This window comes from Catharus ustulatus, chromosome 1 (genome assembly GCF_009819885.2).
Source record: "Catharus ustulatus isolate bCatUst1 chromosome 1, bCatUst1.pri.v2, whole genome shotgun sequence".
Lineage (NCBI taxonomy): Eukaryota > Metazoa > Chordata > Aves > Passeriformes > Turdidae > Catharus > Catharus ustulatus.
Window position 1 is genome coordinate 113866037 of NC_046221.1, and position 23599 is coordinate 113889635.

At 41.1% G+C, this 23599-nt stretch overlaps 1 protein-coding gene across 5 annotated transcripts in view; it reads right to left on the bottom strand.

Moving 5' to 3' along the window:
• KCTD1 (potassium channel tetramerization domain containing 1) overlaps nt 1–23599 on the bottom strand; it is a 98113-nt gene that overhangs the window by 39260 nt on the left and 35254 nt on the right. Inside the window, exon 1 of one of the 5 annotated variants that reach the window (XM_033062277.1) lies at nt 304–391. The exons of the other annotated variants lie outside the window; for them this stretch is intronic. The gene's annotated coding sequence lies outside the window, so the exon portion shown is untranslated. Of the gene's footprint in view, nt 1–303; nt 392–23599 lie in introns of those variants that run through there. 5 annotated transcript variants of the gene reach the window in all.

Below are 23599 nucleotides of genomic sequence, written 5' to 3' on the forward strand. Positions count from 1 at the left end.
CTTGGGGCACGCAGTATTATTTGCAGAAATAGATGCAGCAATGCATTTTAGAAAGGTGGATGTCACAAGGACACCTGAGAGAGGGGACAGAGATACCCAGAAGGGTCCCTCATAGCCAGGGTGTAGGGTACAGTTAATTGTGAAACAGAAACCTTGGCCAAAACTCTTTCCTGAAGGTGTCAGGAACAGTATTAGGCTCTCTGTATCTTGAAATAGTCCAAATGCAGATCAAGCCTACAAAGGTGATAAATGCACCTCTGGTCACACCAGAGTGGCTACAGCAGTGGTGACTGGAGCACTTACCTGATGGGACAGTTTTAACTGGCACATTCTCCTTGTCCCAGAGTCACTGGCCCCGCAGTGGAATGCTGATCTGGCCCCTCAAGAGGGGGTTCCCTTGCAGCACATCCCAAATGCTGGCTGCTTACAGCCTTCTCCTCCTTGAGATGCTGACACTGCTGGGTATATGCACATGCTAAGTGCTGCAAGCGCTGGAGAGATGTGCTGGTATTTCCTTGGTAAAATGAGCCTTGCTGAGATTTCAGAGCTGACCAGGACCTAGAATAAATGACACAGGTGCAGAGAACCAAATGCAAGGCAAGGGGCTGAAGGAAGCAAGGTATTTGTTTGTGCTGGGTGGAGAAAGTTGCCTACCTGGAGACACAGGACAGTTAAAAACCACCCTTGGACAAGAGCTTGGAGGCACCTTGATAATTCCAGAGCCCAGGAGCCAAGTCTATAGCACACAACTTGCTTGAGCAGAACAGCTCTAACCACACTTTCATCAGAAACTTGTCACTGAGCACTTAAGAAAAATCTTTAAGTGGAGAAAAAGAATTCATGGATAATAGCAGAAATCAAATGAGGGCTGTGCTTACACCAGTACAGCAGTAAAGGCGAGTCCAAACACCTGGCAAAGTTTACAGAGACTGGTTGTATCTTCTCAAGTGCTTATAAAATTTCTCTGAAAACTTCCCTAAGCCTCGAAACTGCAGACAAAAGTTTAATACCTCCCTCAAAATATTTTATAAGTTTGCACTCTTTATGGAAGATTAACTCAGCCCCTTGCTTGTTTGGGTGAGTAGTGCTGAGGTCAGCCCAAATGTTGTCATTTATTACATGTCACTTCTTCCTTGGGTCAAGCACAACCCTTCTGCCGGAGGTGGCTGATGTGCACACTTGCTGTGCCTGGGCCAAGCAAGTGGCAAACATGGCCAGCACAGAATCTGACTGAAGCCCCTAGCACAAGCAGGATCTTTGGAATACATCCAACACACTGTATTACAAAACAACAAACCAAACTTGGGGGTCCAGCCCAGACTCACTACCCCCAAACACAAACACTTTGCCTTCCATGGTGGAAGGAGAACTTCTACAGCCTTCAGAGGTGCCGATTCAATTCTCACTCAGCAAAAGTGTCCATTTGATTTACAAGCAAAACCGGATTTGAAAGCTGCTCCCAATTAGTGCATAGCACATCACTGCTGTCCACCTGACACTGTAATCACAGGGTGTTCACCCCAGGATGCAGAAGGCAAAAACATCCCCTAACCATGCTGGAGGACACAGTGTTTAGATGCAGGAGGACATGGGACCAAAGGTAACAGACTTGCCATTACACTGCTAAGGGTGTCCTATGATAGTGGTAGACTGGACAGCTGGCATTTCAGGCCACTTGCTCCACCAAGGGTTTGTCTGTTCTGCACCAGCATCTACTCCAATTAGCAATAAAACAGAGTTAGGAGTGACCAAACAAAAATGTAACTCCCAGCCTGAGCTGGACATGACCAGTTCAAAATACTTCACGAGGTACACAATGCAGCGCTTCTTTATTCTCACTTGCAAGAGGGGACAAGTATCTTGTCAGATACTGCAGAAACAAGCCAGTAAGTATGAAGTGATCCCTTGGTCTGAGCAGAGAATGACTGCAGTCACTGTGGACACTTAAAAAAAAAAAAAAAAAAAAGAAAAGAAAAAAAAGAAAAAGAAAAAGAAAAAGAAAAAGAAAAAGAAAAAGAAAAAGAAAAGGAGGAAATGCTATTAAAAGATGAGCAGTCCCTGGGAAAGGCTTCCAGGTCTGAAGAGCCTTTAGCAGCCTGGCAGCCCTGCCCACAACACTACAGCTTGATACAAAAGTGTTCTGCTGCCCTGAGGACAGTTTCATTTACTTTCCTTTAAACCTGGAAAATAGGTCGCTTTTCTTCTCGTACCTCTATCAAACCTCAGGTAGCAGAGACAATGTGAATTTACTTGTACTTCATAGGAAAGTAAGCACATACAAAGGGAGTTTCATCAGTAGATGAGACTACTTCCCCACCATACAAGGCTTCACTCATTCCAGTGAACCATCCATCCAAATATCTTGGACCACTTCATCCCTGCTGCAAGAGGTTTAACATGCCAGCTACTTTGCAGACAGCACACCTAAATACTCTGGGCCTCCCTGAAAGAGGCAGCCACTCAGCCAGCTCTCCCCATTCCCAGGGAAAAGTCCAGCACAGAGCAGTCAACAGCTCCCACTGCCTCTGTGAGGGATGCAGCATCTCATCTCCTGCACCAGTGAAGGCAGGAGTGTGACAGCCACCTTCACATGTACATGGGATTTGGGCCAGGAATAAGGGAACTCTGAACACTGGAATCCATCTTTCAGCTGCTCCCAAGTAGACTACTTGTAGGTTGATATTTACTAATAATGTAATTTTTAGTCAGACTTTTCACTCAAGTGCTGTTGCCTTTTATCCACTTGTAGCAGGCACTCTACACATATTTTGCAAGAGTCTTCACGTAAGGATAAGGGAAACACAACAACAAACACTCCCTCCTGGGTTCACAAGGAAAGGACTTCTCTTTGCCAGAACCATCCTGGTATATTTGAATGCAAAGTCAAACAAATCCTTACAAATGGTGTCAAGATTTGAGTGGGAAAGAAACCAACTGGTTACATTCTTCTTGGACCGAATTTGCAATCTGTCCAATAATCTTCTGGTGAGAAGTAACACTAAAAAACAAGCATTGTTAAAATCTGTTTTGTTTGCAAGGTAAGATCCTATCAGCAGTACATGAATAAAGATTAATGTCTTGAATTGCAGTTGCAGCTGAAGATTTTAAAGACCCATAAAAATGTAGACTGCAGTGGAATAACTGGAAGATTGTAATGAATTCTCAGAATTTGAGAAATGGGTTTTTCTTCTTTAGATTTGGCTCACAAACTGAACAAAAGTAAGCCTGTACTGCCTTATTTGAAGTCAGTTTACACTCCACTTTGAATAGCACCTGCCCTTGGGTATATTCCAGAAGAACATCTACCTTTCCACAAAGGGAGGCTAACACCCATTGTAAAACTTCCAGAGGCACATTAGATGTCTGTTCTCCCCCCAGCAATTTCACCCTTAGAAGTAGAAGGAACGCTGCCAGTTACAGCCTGTGCTGAGGAAACATGAGTTATAATTTTACCCTGGGAAAATTGCTGAACTGGGAGCTTCTGGTGTGGCATAGGTCTTGCCTTCGCAATCCAATGGTTCTTTTGATTCAGAGAGGCTTTGAAAGGGTGGTGATGAAAAACATAGCCTCTCCCTTTGAATCAGCCAGCCGCCTGCTTTCCTTTGCACTTTTAAATTTGGTTTATTAATTTGCCTAGGAGCAGAAAGAAATAACACTGACCCATCTAGAGAAGATATCTACTTCAGACCGAACAGGAAAACAAAAAAAAACACCCCCACTTGTGCAATTGTCTGAAGAATTTTGTATCTAAAACCACCTTTACCACACTTAAGAAAAATATAAGAAAGTCTTCATTAGGTCTCCTGGCCATATGGAGAGGAAAAAGGGACAAAACAGAAGGATCTGATAAAACCATGTCTCTGAAATGTTGCATGACACAAGAGTTTTAAGCACTCTCCAGATGTTTCTTGAAGCAACCAGCAATAAAATATTGTCAGCTGGAATTGCAATTTTGAAGACATTGAATCGTCTTGGTAATTATGGCAGTAGCCAGTAAAACAGACAGTCATCTATAACCTGACTGCAGGAAAAAGTGCTTTGAAAGTGCTTTGAAGCCACACATTTGCAATTATCTTATTTATGATAAGGATGTAAACAGAACCACAATTTTAAGAGTCACAGCTCAGTCTCAGAGAGAATTAGAAACAGGGTGTAAAATTGTAATTTTAAATTACACATTCCTTACTCCAGTATCAATGAAACACCATGAGCAAAAAACCCTGTTGACCTTTAGAATCTCTGTGTCACTCAGTTTTCTTTCTTTCTTCCTTCCTTCCTCATCTATTCCACTTCCAACAAGTCTCTGAAGCTGAACTTAGCAAAGCAACATCACAGTCTCACCAAAATGATAATCTATCAAAACCCCACTAGAGGGACAGAGGCTGCCAAGAGGGAGAACAGTGCAAGGAAAGGGTAAGAGTTGAACTTACTGATATGGCTGAGGCTTTTTGGAAGTTCTTGTCAAGACGGACTGCAATAGGGAGCATTTACCCGCCTCTACCACGATCCCATGCATTTCCAGGGCTAGCTGGGACTTCTTCCTCTCCCCTTGTAACTCCCATTAAAATTATCAGCCTACAGATTTCATAACAAGCAGGAGAATGAAAAACCCAAACATTATCGTGAGAGAAATCGTATTATGATTAACTATTTCAAAATGCCTGTGGGTTACCTAATAGCTTGGGACTGGCAGCATAATACCACCAAGGTGTCACAGTATGGGGACAGGAAACAGCCCCCTGCTAAAAATACACACACAGAGCAATGGGAATGGGCTCTGCATGTGGCACATGAAACCTGCACTCAAACCCACCCGTTTTGACTTCCCTGCCTCTGCCCCACTGCAAAATCTGTCCATCTTTGAATTTTAAATCCCTTAGAGAAGCAAGGTTTTTTCTGGGTGGCTAGTAGGAAGAGGCTGAACTCCTGAACTAAGCTAAATACAACTGTGACTAAATTAAAAAGGTTCCTTCAATGCAGTAGTGCATGAAAGTTTTTTACTTCACTGTGCCTCTTTTCTGGTGTTTAGAGTTTTCTTAAATGCTGGAAATGTATTCAAGGATGAATGGAGAAAGTCATATGCCCACCATTCCTTATGCGGGTCAAACAGCAATTCTGTTTTGTTAGTTTAAGGGCAGGATTCAAGGAAAGGAGAACACAGGAGTCTGCTCTGGCAGGCAAAAAGAGTGCTTGGCAAGACAACGACCATATGGCACATGAACAAAGCATATTTTAGATTTGGTTCATTTGATTCCATTATATGTAAAAGATACTCTAAGATCCACAGCTAAGAAATACAATTTTGGTTATTGTTTTCAGACCTGTAGGGATTTCTCCAAGTAGTCCTTGTAGCTCATACAATAAAAACATCCATTGGCAGCTTATTTTAGCATTTTTTACCCACGTGGGTGATTAACCCTGAGTCTATATAACCCTGTTCTATATGTTAACAGCAGCCATCATTGCCTCTGCCAACCCTATGAAGAAGCAATCTACTATTTAGTTGTGGACAAACAGTCTCTGCTAAATAGCTTGGCAAACTCTTAATTCTGTATTAAAAGGCTTTTACTTGATCCAACACCAAATCAGACCATGCATACAACCTTAGAAGAATGGATGAATTCTATATTATATACAATATGCACTTTTCTGGATAGCACAGCCTGCTTCTAAGGTAATACTTCTCTGGTCATTACTAAAACACAAAACACCAGTGGTTGGGCAATAAAAGGACCTGAAAATGTTTAAAGAAGTAGAAAAATCTATGCCTGTCAATCAAAGATAAATGCCTATCTCATTTCCTCTAGCTACTAGTTTTTATTGCCTCTAATGTACAACACATTTCAATAAAATTGAAAATACAAACACATTGACATTAACTAATAGCCAACATATCTATGCCATTGCACAGAGAAGAATCACATCCTTAGATGATTCCAAGGGACAGCTCAAACCAGCAAACAGCAGCTTCATCAAGAAAATAAAAGATAAACATAATAAAGGTACATTATTTTTGAAATACACAGAAGTTAAGTGAGACAGCCCTGGACACAAGCTGCCACTTGCCACAGCTGGACCAGCCACCAAGGAGTAAGAGGCATTTAGCTATGAAATAAATGTCTCTTCTGACAGGCTGCTCTGTAACAGGGCTCTCAGAGAAGTTGGCAGTGGCCAGAAGCTCAGCTCAGGCCACTTAAACTGCTATTGAGCTTTAGATGAATTTACCCTCATTTGGAATAATACTTGAAGAAATCTTTTGTTGTGTTTGTAGGGAAGCAGAGGAAGAATTAATTTAACCAAAGCTAGAGGAAAGAAACTCACTGAATATCTTGAGTGATAATAACCAGTAAGACCATGCTGCTCAGGGGCCTCTCGAGGCCCAAACAGAGTTTTGAACTTATCTTCTTCAATATAGAAAAAACAACTTTAAAGAATAATAAAGACTAGAAGAGTTCGGACAAAAAAAGATTTTTAAAAAAAATCATTAGAAGAACAGTTTTGAGTATCAAAAGTATGAGAAGGTGCCAGGTACAGAAAATCATCAACTATGATGAAATAATTTTTTAAAACCATATGCAAGAAACCCACCACATTCCAATAGGGACCTGAAACATGGAAGAAACATTCACAACAGAAAAAGTTGTCAGGGACAACTGTACATGGCAACACATCCAGAGCCTTTAAAAAAACCAATCTCAGATAAAGTATGGGAGGCAACTGCAAGGAATTTTATCTGAAACCAGGTAAATTTGAGGGAAACATCTGGAAGGCCTTACAGCTTGTGTTTCACTTCATACTTGCCTCCCACTCAGGAGCAGTGGAGGAAACCATCAGCTCTCCCTGGTGTGGAAAAGGAAGAAAGCAGAGGCTGAAGCACTAGCATTCCTGAAAATGGCAAGGACAGGGTGCAACAGAGACACGACTGCATGTTGGGAGTGGGAAACCAAAGTATCCCCTTTTGAAACACCAAAACACTGCAAGGAAAAGGAAAGAGCAGATAGAAGAAGGAGGAGGCATTAAATTGCTAATAGAGGGGGGGAAAAACCAAAACCAAACTCCCACAAATGCCAAACATTTCAGTTGATAGGTCTCTCCTCCAAGAAAAATTTGAAAAGCCTGGCTTCAAGAACAGAAGATTTGTAATGACAGAAATAAAGCAGCATTTGAAACAAACAGAAAGGGTTTCAGGAGTCTTGTGGTGATCATCCAGCAGAGCATAAGAGAACTTAACTCCAGTAACAATCCCAAAGTTGTAGATTGTCTCAGCTCTCTTCCATCCCATTACAAATACAGTCAACTGAACACTTGATTTCTGATGAACACCACCTTACAGCTGAAGAAGCAAAAGGGAATAGCTTGGGGAGAAGTTTATCTGTGGGGAAAGGGGGCTGAGTGGAAGGATGAATGGCTAGATTTTGTTTTTCAGCCGAAAAAACATGATTTCCACTCACACTGCCTTGCACAACGAATGGAACTTCAATCCAGAAATCAACAATGGGTGAGGGTATGTGTGTGCCTTATTCCACATATTTGAAAAGCAGCATGGAATGAGGTGTGGCAAGTGGAGTTCCTGATTCCAGCCCTGGCCAGGAAAGATGGCTGGATGCCAACCACGCCATGAAGGTCTTGTCATCTAAAATTCAAGTAAGTCCTGAGGTGCCCAACACTTTCTCACACTGAGGTGTGCCACAGACACAGGAAAAGCCCTTATATTAGACTCACAGGGTTTGATAGCCACAGGAGTCTTGCCTGCCACATGCTTGCTTCAACAAAACCTCTTAACCCATCTCACAGTGATGAGTCTTACAAAGTGCTCAGCATTGAGTAGCTTCACAGAGAATAACACACTCCTGCCAACAGCAGCCTCACTTGACCAGCAGCAAGTTTGGAAGTTTCTACGATGCTGACACTGTGGAATGCAGTAGGAGACAGATGAAGGTTCAGCTTGCGAGGGCACAGTGAAGCAAGCCAGGAGGTTCACCTAGGACTCAGAAACCCAGGAGAAATGTGAATGCATGGCTGAGCTTAAGCAGTAGCAGTTACCTTAAAGATGGTTTTAAACACAAAAAAGGATCAGAAGACAAGCAGACAAACTCTAATACTCACATGCAAATTAGAATCGATGATGATGATTGATTTTTATAAAGGGTCTAATGATACAATGCCAAATAATTCTTCCCACCTGCAGTCTGGCACCATTTAGCATACATTTAATCCAAAAGAACCCTGAGTATGTCTTTTTCTTCTCCCCCTTCTTCTGGTTCTTTTTCCATGCTGACGCTTGTTTGCATTACATCTATTTTGAGCTAAATTAAATAGGAGAAGCGGAGTTTTGATTCAGTAGTAGCAATAAATGGGGTTAGCCTGGCATTGATCTGTGTAAAGGGGCCAAAACTAGGACTGCCAGAAGCAAAACATGGTCAGTGAACTCTACAGCACAAAGAGTGACCCTGCAGCTGAATTCCTAGCCCTGATTACAACAGAAAGAGACTTGCTTTCCTGAACAAAGAGTATTTCAGGCAGCAGATTAGCAAGAGAAAGTCTACTTGCAATGGCAGTCAGAGGAAACTGACCAAAATTAAGAACCACAGCAGACTTTGGAGGATTTAAAAAAGCCTCTGAACAGTGCAAAACAAATGCCTGCCTTACTCTGCATTTCTTGTATACCATCACCAAGCCCAAATACTGAAGGAACAACACTTTTCTTTTGCATCTCAGTTAAATAGCTTTAAGTTTAAAAAGTGTGCAGCAGGGAAGATGAGCCAAAACCATGTTAAGGATAGCATGCCAAAAAAGTTCCCTTGAAGACTAAGAACATTTATCTTGCAGCTCTGCAGAAAGGGCAATCACATTTACTCTAAGAGGAAAGGTCCTTTTTATAAATCATGCTTTAAATTCAGCCAGCAAATTTGTACAGAAGGAGAATTTCACAATCCTTAGGAAACACGGATCAAATTTGCTCGCTCTCTGGGTGTTTGTGCTGTTGTGCAACGCAAAGCAGGGAGAGCACAGCAGTAAATCTGGCCTCATGACTACCAAGTTTAATCACAGTATATCTGTGATGGAGAACAAAGTGCCTCTTATTCCCACTGCACTGTGATCCCACCGGATCTCAAGCCAAGCAGGGTCAGCTCAGGCTAGCTTTTGGCTAGAGGCTGGCAGAGCACTGGAATCAGCCATTCCGAGGTCGAAGCAAGCTCACATCTCTTCCAGTGAGGCCAATTCACACAGGAGAAGCACACAAGGTGTTGGGTACTCAGTCATCCCCAGCAGCCCTTAGTAGCACAGCCCTGACATGTGGGTGACATGGTGCTGTGTGCCCATAGCTCACCCTTGCTGGAAATCCTGAGTCAGGGCTGATGTCCAGCAGTGCAGCCCCACTCCTCACACTGGCTTCACCAGGGGCAGTGGGAACCTCAGCCCCCAGAGCAGTGAGAAAAAAGAGGAGCACTCATTATCGCTGCTTTGACTTTTAACTTCTTTCTTTTCCAAATTTTACATGAGCATTTATTTAAAAACAAGGATCACGAAACTCAGCCATGGCAAATCCTTATGTATAAGCTATTAAAGGTCTTCAGCCCATTTTCCCTGCACAAAGTCCCATATGTGATTTTTGCTTGCTTCTCTACCAAGCAGAAAGAGGCAAAGTGGAGACCCATAGAGGAAAGGGAGGAAAATTGAAAGTCTGTCAGCATACTGACAGCCCACAAAAAATTAAGTCAGAAATCTGCAAGATTGCAGCACCTTGGTTTCTTTCTTGCTGCTCATTTGGTTGGTCACTTTTACTAGGGGTTGATTACATCCCTCTCCTGAGTTTTGCGGTGGTTGCAATGTCAGAGTATGGGACGTGGTTGTCATGACTGGGAACTTGCCGACTGATTTACGAGAACTTACAAACCTACATAACCAGAAGATTTTTATTATTCACTCATGTTCTGAATGTTCCTTTCACCTTTCATTGAATGAATCTTGAGAAAGTGAAGATTTATTTCTAGTTTGAAATTCAGCTTCCCTTTTGTAGAAGGGTGCCTAAGCATAACATACCTTTGCTATGGAAAAATCACCCCACAATATCCCTCTGAACAGCTCGAGGTCAATATATCTACATTGGTAAGAGCATCTTAAAATTAGGTTGTCATTTTAACTGTTTAGCAGGCATTGAGCCATCTCAAATAGATCAGTTCATTATTAAAAGTGGCAATTATTGTAAATTATACTCTTCATAAGAGCAGCTACCTAAGCTCTAAATATGTTGTGATACCTCCCTGACCATTCCCTTTAAATGAGGATAGCTGAGGGCTCAGACATCATCATGCAGCAAATAGCTGTGCAATTTCGGACAACTCTTTTTTAACCACTCCTCTCCCCAGGGCTACCACCCCCATAGCAGAGCTGGCAAAACAGACTGCATGCCCCTGCCTCCACTGTTCCAGTTCACAGACTAAATGTGGCAACCCAATTTACCAGTGACAATGATGGCACCTAAAAAATACTAATCCCTTGACCAAGGTTTGTCGTAGCTGCTGAAGTGCAGGCACACGGTTCCTTTTGCTGACTCCACAAGGGAGCAAAAGCCTTCCACAAAGGAGGAGGGCAGCCGAGGGCAGTAACATCAAGCTAAGATTTGCCAGGGCTTGTCTGTCAGCGGACAAAGTTTTGCATTTTAACCACTTTTGGCACATTCCACATTCGGTATTTTCAGGAGCTTTCTAGGATGTTTATGAAACAACTGCAGGGTAGGCAAGTAAATTGATGGCGGCACAAAGAATGCCTTCCCACATTCTTCTCCCATGCTCTTACCGTTGAAGTAAATGAAGATGTAGTTTATGTTTCTGTAATTACAGTTTGTTAAAAGGAGAACAGGTTGTTAAGTTATGGTAAGGAGCCCATGAGCCTGTCCTCTGCTTTGAATACCATAGTGATGTAGATTTTACCAAATACAAAGACCAGTCAAAACATTAGTCAGAGAGAATCTACACTCTGATGCCATCCAGCATAAAACAACCTACTTCTGAAATAGTCACATTAATCAAACTTATCAAATGGAAATTGTTCTCATGAGAGCTATTTTTACACAGGTGAACACTGTCAAGTTTCAGTCATTTAATATTTACTGAAAGGACGTTACTACACATTTGCTCCACACATTTCTGTACCGTACATCATCAGCTGTTTGCTTTTAATCCTGCATTTCCCCTGTTAAAAACTTACAGCATTTATACAGCCTCATAAAACTCCAGTACAAAAGAATAAGCCACCAGAACTTTTCCCCATACATTACTTACCAACTTAACTATGTAACACAATGTGAAAGGTTTATGCACACCAGCTGGATCTCATTACAGCTAAGTTTCTGTCTTTTTAAAATGTACTTTATCTGGAACATTGAAGTCCCTTAGAATTTCACTTAAAAATACTGAGCTGACATACACACAACTTTCTACTGCAGGATGCTCAGTAAATAAGTCCACAAATCAAACCTGTGGACACTAATTTCTGGAGTTTAAAATGCATCAGGTACAATTCAAATATGTGAAGCCAACTGAACACCTCAGCCTAATTCAGTCTTCCCCTCCTAAGCATCATGATAACTAGAGATGCTACTCCTTGTACAGTAAGAAAACCAGCAAGGAAAGTAAAAAAAAGAAGAGTTTCAAGATAGCATTGGTATCACCTCCCTACCAATTGGTGCTAAGGCTCAGAGGTACACCAGCTTTACATACTAAGATACATCTAAAAAGCAGGAATCTGAGCAGAGATGAATTCAGTAGGAAGACCATCAAAGAGTTTACTAAATACCCAGCTGAACCAAAGAAAGCTTGTCAAACACTTTGGTATTACCAGTTGAGAGATTCCTGTTCAATCGTGAGGCAAGAATTGTGGTTTAATAAAAGCGCAGAACAAAACCAAGCATAAAAAAAATCATGTGCAGTGATTTTATTTTTGTTGTATATTTGACTGTAATTACTGTCTTAAGTACTTTAATTGCCTGGCATCTCCTCAAGTGCCTTGCCTGTGGGGAGGGGAGGCAGGGCAGTTTATAGTTTGTTATTAATGAATGAAGTACAAACAAGTTTACCTTGTCTGTAATCAACGTTCCCATCAAAACTGTTTGAGAGGAAAATGTAAAGGGGTCCATACATCCCACATGCCCAATGTGACTCTGTTAATATCTGCTTTTTAATGATTAATGTGCTTCTGATATGTCGCACCTCAGAAGGAGAGTGACAAACATCTTTATAACACCCACATGAAAAGCATCACCTATCTGTCCATTTTTGCTCTCTTCTACAGACATCTGCTCTTGGCCACTGATGTGGGGATGGGGTACAGGGACAGGCCCCATATGACCTTCCTTGCATGCACTCTAGGAGAGAAAATGGGGTATGCAAGCAAATCTGTAGGGTCACTTACAATAGCGCTGGAATGACACACATCCAGCCCTTCTTCACTGGAAATAATTTTTGCCTGGAGTGGAAATGGAGTAGAGGAAAACAAGAATAAATGATGAGAAGCAGTTCACAGAGGATAAAATAAAATATAATTGTCTGCTTCATTAAGAAATTATTAGAGACAAGGAGCCATAAGTAAAAGTCAGTGAGTTATATGAAAAAGATGGTGAAGCCAGGAGGACAGAGAAGCAAACTGCTATTTTTCATGATTAGTGAAAGACACATGTGTAGAAATTTGGCCATTAGTCTTGTTTTTCCACTTAAATTGGTACAGGAGTCTGTTGCTTTGAGGTAACATCACATCAACAGTCTAGCAGACCATCCAGGCAGCAGAGAGAGCTTTCTCTTGTGTCTGTCACCCTGTCCTGCTGGTCAGGAGCTCAGCTCTGGGGCAAGAGCAGCTCTTCACCACCCAGGCTGCCAACAGCAGGGACAACCAGCATGAGTGCAGTAGCCTCCACTGCAAGGATACTTGCCCACTAAGACCCAGACTGAGACTGCGAATTTTCCCACAAGTCACCAAAAAATGCTCTTTAGGAACAGCTAAAGATGCTTTCCATTTTTACAGATGGGGACCTTTTTCCCCACCCACTTTTTTTTGACTCTTTCAGAATAACATTTCTACCATGTATCCTGTATCCTGCTTACAGCCTTCCATTAGCTGGTACAGCATCTCCAACATTGTCATCTCCCATGTCTTGAAACACAACTTACTTTAGTGGCACTGTCTCACTGGCACGGAGGCAGCACATTTTTTGCTCCAGGGAGGCTTGATGTTGTGGTGGCCACTTTTCTCCACAGTTAAACACAATTTTCAAGTCACAGCAAAGGCCAGCATATTTGGCAGTTTCTCCAAAGCACATTTCTTATACAACTGTGCTCAAAGCATCCTCCTATCATTGTTTAAAAGAAGAGATATTGCTGATCTGATAAACACTTCCCCGTGAATAAATTTCTTATAAAATGCATAACCATGTATCTTGATAGTGCTGTATATATAAAGCATGAAAGTAGACCCTGTAAATATTGATTTGAGCCTCCTACTCATACAGATGCATAGGCAGAAACTTGATAGAAGAGATCATAAAAGTTTAAAATATATTTATGAAAAAGTGGAGTACACTATGACAGCAGCTTGACTTCTTCTCAAGAATGGGTTGCTGAAAGCTAGCACCTGGACATCTACCTACCAACAAGAAATTCCTGACTTCTCAGAGCTGTGACACCATGTGTTTCCTTAGGGGGGAAAAAAAAGTGTTTTGATCAAGCACACCACCGAAGCATTTAAAGTTGTCATGCAACATGAACTGACTACACAAGAGAAATTCAGGCATTAACATACACAGAATAGACTGGCACGCACAAGTCATTTTGGATGCAGACAGTTATTCATGCAAATAATTCAACAAACCTACTATTCCACTAGGAATAGGTGGGTCAGGTAAACATGGGGAAAACAAGACACTCCAACTGTCTCCCCTCAACCCTGTACACTTCCCATGTGCTTTCCCATCATACAATGGAGCTGCTCTCTGGCTTCCAGGTGGGATGAAGCTGTCTTTGAAAGCAGGAACCCACCAGGGCTCTTCTCAGGAATTTTATGAAGTAGCTGAAAGATTAAGAAAGTATATGACTAACTTCTACAGCTCTCTGATCAAAAACACGTTTTCCCAACTTCCTCAGTGAGCTTTAATAAGATGTGAATGAGAAATTGATCCGGACACTTTAGTTTACAAGGAGCATTTCAAGTAGCTCGAGGAAACTACTTTATTGTCCATTAGGCATAAAACCAAACACAATGCTTACAGGCCACTTTACCACCGTGCTGACAGCAGATTTCTTTCAGAATACATACCCAAGACCAACACTTACTCCAACACGGAACTCTACAGGAAACCACTGTTTTAAATTTCACATTTTTAAGGTTAAGGTTAAGATTTTAGTTCCCCTAGAGGCAATAATACTTAAATTAAGTTCTACTCACATTTTTTTTAAACTCACTCTAAAGCTGAAGAAAACCCAGACTTCCCTCCCTGCCCCTTAACTGTTCTTCTGTATTTTCCTTTAGTTTTTCTACTTTAAAGAAAAGAAGTGCATAGTTCTTCTTTGCCATCCCTCTGGGTTTATCTTTTCCTTGATCAGATTTTGTTTCAGTGTACCTACTACATTTGTTATTTAGCATTAGGAAAGAAGGAGGTTTTCCCTCCTAATTTCTTCCTCCAATTTTAGCCCCTTTCCAAACAGAGACATCATTTTTTGCTCCTTTAACCCATTAAACTAATCCAGCAGAAGTACACTGGTAAACGGAAGTTAATCTAGTTCCCGAACTGATATGCTGCAACAAGATAGTTGGTATGGTATTATCACCCTGCTTTTCCTCTCCTTATTTTCTATTTCAACTTATTCCTTCCATCTCTTTCTTCTCACAAATTAATCATGCTCTGCCTTCAAAATCCTGCTAGCTCCGTTATTTAACCCTTTCTGGCCTCTAGATAGGTTGGAAAGCTCACATCTGCTCCTTTCCCCTCCTAAAAATCTATTCCCTTCAGATAAAGTAACAGCCATTTCAGCCCACTATCATTAGTGTTAAAGACAAACAAAGCTTTTTAGGGCGAGGCTTTTTTGGAGCTTTTTGATATTATAAATATTGGAGTGGGGTGGGGGGGGAGACATTTTAATTTTTCCTTATAGGATTAGTTGTCATTTTGGGAGGAGAGCCTGAGAAGACCTGCAGAACCCTGAACCACAGGCAGGGCTGCATGGCCACTGCTCCAGTGGCCAGAGCCTGAACCAGGCTCCCTGTAGGAAGGACAGGACCACGGAGGCACTGCCACCCCCTGTGCCAGGCAAGGGGCAGCTGCTGTGAGGGGTAGGGTAGCTGGGCAGGTCTAGCACCTGCTGCTGGTAATCCATGCAGAACAATGCCAGAACACCATGACACCAGAGCATTTCACAGCAACTAACACTGGTAAGATCATAACCCTGTAGCAAAAGAAGTGTCTGGTCAAATCAGTCCAGCACTTTACAGAAATAAAAATTACTTGATAAGTTAGAATAGTCAGCTGAGGTACCAAGCAGAAGGAGGAGTGTGTTTTGCTGTTTTAGCAAAAATTTGGACATGGGACTTGTGAAATCCGTATTTAAAGAACAAACAAAAAAAAGTTCTCATCTATTATATTTTTTTTTCCTGGAAAGATACAGATTTGACCTGATGCTTCTGTATCTCTTAACAATTAAAACAACATACACAAGCTTCTGAATGTTTTACATGACAATCACAGTTACTACCATATCATTATCCTGTACTGCAAATCCAGCCTACTATTACGTTCACGATCCTGATTATATCCACTAGCAGTCTGGAAGTGAATATACTGTACTGAGAAAAACTGAGTGGTTAGAATTCTATTTTAGCACAAGAAGGAGAGATCTTTTCTTAATGAATTGCCACAGTAAACTCAGAAGTGTTGAATTATCCTCCTCTGTACCATGGGGATAATTTTGCGAGTTACATAGTAATATAGTGCTACTTCCATACATCAATACAATGCATTAGCAACTCAACTAATACTATATTTAGTATTGAGTCATGGTACATTCTACATGCCATGCCCATTTTGACACATTTGTACTTCCTAGTTAGAATAAACCTCATTTTCCTCAGCTTTTTAAAAAAAATCCTTACTTCTGATACTTTGCAATGCCTAAACTTGAACAGAATAGCTTGTATCTAGAGTACTTTCAGTGGAAACAACAAAAAAAATTTGTATTCAAGCACACCTCAAAAGTAACACACTAAAAGTCTCTCTAAAAAGGTAACTTACAAAGACTTCTAAGAGATAAAACCAGTAATAAGGTTGCTTTGGAAGTGTGTCAAATATCCCAAAAGGAAGGCAAAACTACAAAGTTCTTGAAAGGACATTAAAGTTGTTTCTGCTTTTCAAAAATCAAACTGTAACTGTATTACACATACTGCTTTGGATTGGCAGAAGCTTCAGAAAGCAGATTTTGCAGCAGTTCGAGGTTGACACGGAAACCACATTAGTCCCATTCTGTCTATTTTATTTTCAAACAGTACTTGGGGCAGGGGGGAAGCAGATTCAAAGGCTGAGGAATTTTGCATTGCCATCTCTGCTACGGAATACAACTTTTTCAAGTGTTTGTGCTGAGAAAAAAAAAATCATATTCTTACCAGAATCAGTCAGTTCTAGAGAATTTAAGTTTTCCTCACATGGTTTTCATGGACCACATAGCTTTGCCTTATCTGGTTTTCCTCTAAGAAAAATTACTTTCCACTCCCAAGTCCATCAGTCACTATCAATGTTTGTTTTCAGAGAAAGTGTTGGGGTTTTTTTCTGAGAAACTGTATTTTCAAAGAGATAATCAGCAAGACACACACTTCAGCATTTCTAAATTAAGAGACAAAATAAACCAAAAAACTCAACAGTTCTTTCTGAATTGCTGATTAGCTAAACCACACAAGCTTAGAGCATTTTATTATTTCCCCTATCCCTTAAAAAGCATTTTAAAACCTTGAGCAAAATGTGAACCTGGTTCACAACAGTTTAAGGGAGAGTTCCAGAAACTGCTGTATCATGACAAGAAAGACATTTTCTACACCCAAGATGGAAACTAGTACTGATCAACGTGATAAAAGCCTACAGAAAGTGTCACCACAAACAGCCAGTATCACTGTCACATCTGAGATAAGGAGGAATAGCACTAAAGCTTTTTTTGTGACTAGCCAGTGCTGCTAGTTATAAAATCATTAGAAACACAGAGAAACCCTCAAAAAGGCAATCAGTTGAAGCAGGCTCCCTCTTTATCTGAATTTCAAACACAGTTTGTACTACAGCCACAGGATTCTGTTAGGACATCTGTGCTCCCATTTACACTTTCCAACTTGTCAACCCAACCCTTAGCTAGGTCCTCCCAATTTGGCATCAAAACTAGATGGGTTAATTACAGCACTTCAGATGACTGGAATTCTTCTGAATGGGGCGATTTCAGTACAAGGGAAGGAATTTATCAGGCATGTCACAGGTGAAACAGCTACCCCTTGTTAAGAAGGAAGGAAGCTATTTAAGTCTGCTTCACCTTCTCCTCTTCCCCACATTTCAGGCAAGAGGTCAAAAAGAGTCTCAAGCCACCCCAAGTAGAAATGAAGTGGGGAGGGCGACATGAGCGGATTTCCCCTTCTCTTCCATGCTAAACCCACACACCCATGCTCCCACCCCTTACACTGGCCAGACACCACACACTTCTGCTGCTACTTCCCCAGGGGAGCTTTCAGCCAGAGGATGCTCAGTAATTAACCACTGGTGCTACTGAGCCCAAGAGTTTCAATGCTGTCCCTCTGTGTGCACTGCAGACAGCTCACCCATGAAACAGGAACTCTCACCAGCAAGGTGAGGACAAGCTCCCCATCTGGCCAGCCTGCATCAGTCAGAGCTCAGTATGACTGCACTGGACTTGAGTGACTCAAAGCCAAGGCTTCAGACACAGCATGCTGCCCCTACTGCAGACCAACCTCCCTCTGACACTTTTGAAGCCTACTAGAACCATACAGACAAAAATAAACAGCAGCAAAAGAAGCAGCTAAAGAGTGGTGAGTAAAAGCTCAGGATTCAGCTGAAGGGTGTTGAGAAATCACTTTTGAAATTTTTCCAGCAATCTTTAGTTTTGAATAAACATAAGTGCACACACACACAGAAAAGGCTTAAAATAAAGGTATTTTAGGGGAGTAATTCACTTCTGCATTACATTTCTGATAGGCTGACACAGAAGTAGTAACAGAGTACACAGGTGCCAGTTTACAGGGGAGCCTGAGAGCTGTGGCTCCTTCATTAGAGCTACCAAGAATTAGAGTCTCAACTGCACAGGCTGCTCTTCCTCTCACTCCTGATATCAAAAATCAAACTAAAACAACAGCATCATCAGACCTGGTCCCTGGGCAGTTTTTGGAGGAGAGTGGGAAGTGAAGCACTGTGGTAGAGATAAATTCAGTTCAGAAATCACCCCAGCACCTCCTCAAGACTTTTTGGATAAGGAAACTGGAAAAGGAAAGCCAAAATTCCTTTGGAAAGGAAAGCCAAAATTCAGCTTCACACCTTGCCTCCTGCAAAGAGTTTTCAGCTCTCGTCCCTTTAGACAGACAAGTGTTCCAGCCTGTGTCACCTGCAGCACCTACCAAACAACTTCCCTCCTGCCACGAGCTACCCTCACTACCCAAAAAAGCTCCACTCAGTCCTCATCTCCTACATCCACCTGGGGAAGGAGTGGTGACACTGTTTGAAGAGAAGTGATTACCTCTTTCCAGAAGTCACACAATAATGCATTATATCAAGACTACATGACCTATTTTAAGTATCAAGAACACTGCAAACCACATGAGAACACTCGGGATTTGAAGCAAGTCAGAAGTCCCAAGGAGGTGCTAGCTCAGAACTGTGCTATATGGAGCAAATGTGTGCTAAACATACAATGAAAGAAAGAAAATTTAAAAAATCCATACATTGGTAAAGTGAATGTCATTCTATTTCCATTTCATTAAAATGATCTGTCCTAGCCACAGAAGTGTACAGGTGCATACAATAGGCAAGCTTATCAATGAACTAAAATTTTATTGGGAATGTTTATAATACATTTGTGCACTACAATTTTGATTATTTTCAAAACTAAAAGTTGCATTAAGAACACATCAAAGGTACTTGTTCTCATCAGGGATTAAGTCCTTAGCAAGTTTGAAGCTTTTCAGATCAACTAAAACTGGCTGAGTGCAAAGCATGTAAATTTCTAAAAGCTCAGAAATGCCATTTTTCCTTGTTGATAATCCCCAAAAAACAACCAGAACACAATTCAATTGTACGTCTTCCAATGTTACTTTTAGATCAAGGTATTACGAGAAGTTCCAATCCCTTCCTTATTCCCCATTCTAACGCCTGGAAGAATCTGAAAGCTTTCCCTGGAAACATGATTATATATTTTTACTGTCTCAACACTAATAAATCTCTTCCACATCAGATAAAATGCAGTTACCAACACTTGTCCCTTGAATCCAAAATATGATAAAAAAATTATCTTGCACATACATATTTGGCTTCATGCCCTTAACAATTTCCTTCGGAAAAAGATGGGTGCATTGGTTGGTTCAGAAACAGTAAAGCAAAATAGTCAGAAAGGACACAGGGAAAGAGATGAACAGAAGGGTTTCGAAAGTGACTGAAAATCTACAACATCTCTAATTAGGTTCCAGCTTCGAACACAATAGTGGGGGTACCATGGCCTGTTATCAAGTTTATAGCCAAGGGCACAAGACAATACAACCCCACATTCAATTTAATTACAGCCTATGGCTTTTGCAGTAGTGGTGTGTTTCAAAGGGTTTAAGCACTCATTTATTTCTACACCGTACATGAAATAAGGCAGCTCCCTGTCATACAGACTCACCAATTAGACTGAGCAGTTTCTGATCTCTTGCTCTCTAGAAACAGAGCAGTGGGCAATGGGAAATCTTTCACAGGATAATCACAGAACACTTTTTATTTAAAAAAAAAAAATCAGCTCTCTGCTGCCTTTAAGCTTGTGCATTTTATCTTTGATATGCATAGAGTACCAACACAGTCATTTCAGATTCTACAGGATGTAAAAGAGTGTCAAAATACAGCAGCACTTCAGTGATGTTTTATTCTCCTGATTGTATTACAAAGGTCATATTTATTTGAGCTACAAGGACCTGGTCACTTCTTGCATTCCTGCCATCACTGAAGAACTGGACAGAGCAAGTTCTCTGACCAGCTCATGTGATATGAAATAAAATTATTCTAACTTCTAAAAATGAAAAATATTTTGAAAAATTAAGTGAAATTAGTAGAAATCACCAGCTGAAATAGTTGCACGATTTAATACCTCTAACATATCATGCCAGTACAACCTACAAAGGACCTACAAAGACAGCACTGGACCTTTAGTTCCACAGCCACCATTCTAAATGCACGTATCAAAACACCATTCTTGGACCTGCTCTGAAACACTCTCCCAAATCACCTTAAATCAACTCCCTCCCTAACAGCCAATTCAACATGGACCAACCTCAGTCTAGGAAAGAAAAACCAGTTCCCTTCATTCCTTTCAGTGCACGTACTGCCCCCATATCTGTATATGAGACCACCAAGCCTAAACTCTATTCTGCTTGTCTTGTACTCATCTTGGGAAACACATGCCTACCAAGCTACATGTTCATTATAAGGAACACAGCCTCTCTTCCACAATCTTTAGAAGCACTCAGTTACAAACAGCACTGACTTCCACCCAAGAGAGCAATCAATAGCCAGGATTCCTGCGTTTCACTCAGGAGATTGATAAGAAAGCTTTGGGGACCATACTTGACACCCACTACTACCTTATTCCCTGCCCTCCAAGCATTTCAGAGCGATTTTGATGACCACAATAGTCCCTTCTACAGTTCTACTTTCCACATCTGTAACTCAGCAGAAGACAAAAAATCTTCATCAGTAAAAAACCCATAAGTAACAAAGCAACAAACAGTAGCTTCTAAGGTAGATACAGTTTATTAATCCATAAATTAAAGTTTCTTTAATCCTTACCTTCTACAATTGTAACCCCAGTGCTTCTCATAAAAAAGGCACCTAGCAAATTGTGGATTTTCTTGCAATCTGGGATAATCCAATAACCAAAAGAGAAGAGCACTAACTATGCAGTAGGGCAGCCAGCACTAACCTCTGAAACCTGATCAACAGTAGTACTGTCACAAGAACTAACAAGGTATTTAGCAGTCATCAGTCTTAATAGCCACTGTACTGCAAGCCCTTAAGATAGGGATATTGCTCCATCTATTACCCTGGTAGAAATAAAGCTTAGCATCTTTACACCACTATCCCAAGCATCCTCCCCTGAAGCTACCTGATGAGTTCTCCAGCTCTGCCTACTGGGAAAGCACCTAACAACGATTCTGGTCAGAGTATTAGAGATATCTGTACAAAACACAAGTCTCTTTTGTGGCATGGAACGTGCAGGATGTTGTCAGATCAAAGATCAAGCAGACAGATTCTTATCCATCTCCTCCAAACTCCAAGACTAAAATGGGCTAGACTTGTTAGCTACTTTTGATTTGCTCCCAGTTGTGCCTACTGCCTACTCGTATTCCTCACATGCTGTTGTTCTGCCTTCTTTTGCAAAACCTGCAGCCAGAACTAGATTTCTGGTTTTGGTCAAAGTAAGCCCTTCAAAGAGAATGTAAGGCAATGAAAAGACGTGCCAGATCAAAAGACAGCAAAAAGGGCAACTCTGAATTTAAAGCAGAAAAAAAAATAAAAGGCATTTCAGGATTCCCCGAAACAGCTATGACAAATGCACATGGCTCAGGTTTTAATGACCAAGCTTTTGGTAGATATGTTAATAGCTAATAAATTCTTCACAGCCCAGAGAAACCCAACCAAGCAACAGAACAAATGTAACCAAAACATTTGCAAGTGACAGGCAACTCTCCTCCCCCGTGGCAGAGGCCAAACTATTTCCCTACACCTATTTTTGGGTATTACTACTGTAGCAAGTTCAGCATGTACCAGATCTATAAAACCCAAAAGCTACCACCACATTGTAGCATCAAAAGTTTAAGCTTTAGCTATTGTTCATCTTTCAGCAACATGGGAGATGAACAACAGCCAAATTACATCTCTCTGTCATCAACTTGAACTGAAGTACTGCTGTCAGTGGCAGGAAAATTGCTACACTTCAGAGCAAATAAGGACTGAAAATAAAGTTGTGCCATGATGGCAGTGCTGTATGCTGAAAATATACTATAAATGCTGCTCTTAAGGCTAAAACCTAAAGCAATAGCTGGATCAAGATGAACATTTAATGTACGTTTCCTGAGCTCTGGAAGAGGCTCCTACAAACTCAGCATCGAAAAGACAATTTGGGGCTAAAATGAAAAATGGGAGCTACAACACAAAAGCATAAAATTAACATTCTTGCTCAGATAGTCAATGCAAATGGAAGACACTCCATTTAGTACTTTCATTTTCCACACTTTGCTTAATGCTATTAAAAAACCCCAACAAAATGCACAGTACAAAGATGCTAAGAAACCCACACATTATGCCACCACTTTTTCACCGGAGTATTGCATAAATCCTTGGGCTCAGCAGAATCTGTCCCCTGGAAGACTAATTACAAAGACAACCAATGAACCACAAACTTACGACCTTCATGTTTTCAAGGAATCAGTAATATTTGTCAACAGTGGAATTTAGTGTCATGGTACTCGATGATATATATTCAGCAAAAAGGCCTAGAAACTCTTTGTTTATAATTAAGCAATAACGATTGAGGGTCAGGGCATTTCCTGGGAATTAATGACCGACTGGGAGAGTCAATGGCTTGAGGCAATGCCTTGGGCCATTAACCTCAGCCAGTCATTAATTTCCCCAGGAAATGCCCTGGACCTCGATTAGTGTAAGTATCATAAAAGGTAGCTAGAGAGAAAAAGTTTTGCATTAACATTCTCCCAAGGAAATCCATTCCACAGTCAGTATTTTTTCATTTTGTCACATCCCAGAAGTGCATAAGTTAAAATTGACACAGAAAAATTGGTGATAAAAAAAAGGGGGGAAAAAAAAGATTTTTTTTCTCTTAAAGATTTAAATTAATGAGGTTTGCAGCAAAGGCAAGACTCAGCTACAAAAGTGACTGAGCATCTCATTTAACTCATGAAATTGTGAACGGAGGTGAATATTTCCATATAATTACTGAAAAAAGCCCACACTGTCTAGTTCTAGTACCCTTGCTGATTGCTCATTTTCTTTCTTGATACACTTAGGAAAACAGCAGATGCCTGTGTACTCTCTTTTAACTATTTCTCCCTTTCTCCCCTCAGCCCGCTGTTAATGAGAATAACAGCTCCGAACGCTTCCCGTAGGAAGTACAGCTTTGCAACAAATGCTACGGCAGCTGGATTTCTCCTCGCCTAAGCTTTATGCAAGTGTGAAGGGATTTGTGGGCTAGGGTAGAGACTGGGTTCTCTAGTCTGACAACTGAAAGTACCAAGACACTTCATTTAACAGGTTAAAGACACACACAGTCCCTGGCCACTGACTGCTCTGCCCAGTTCCCTCTTCCCCTTCCCA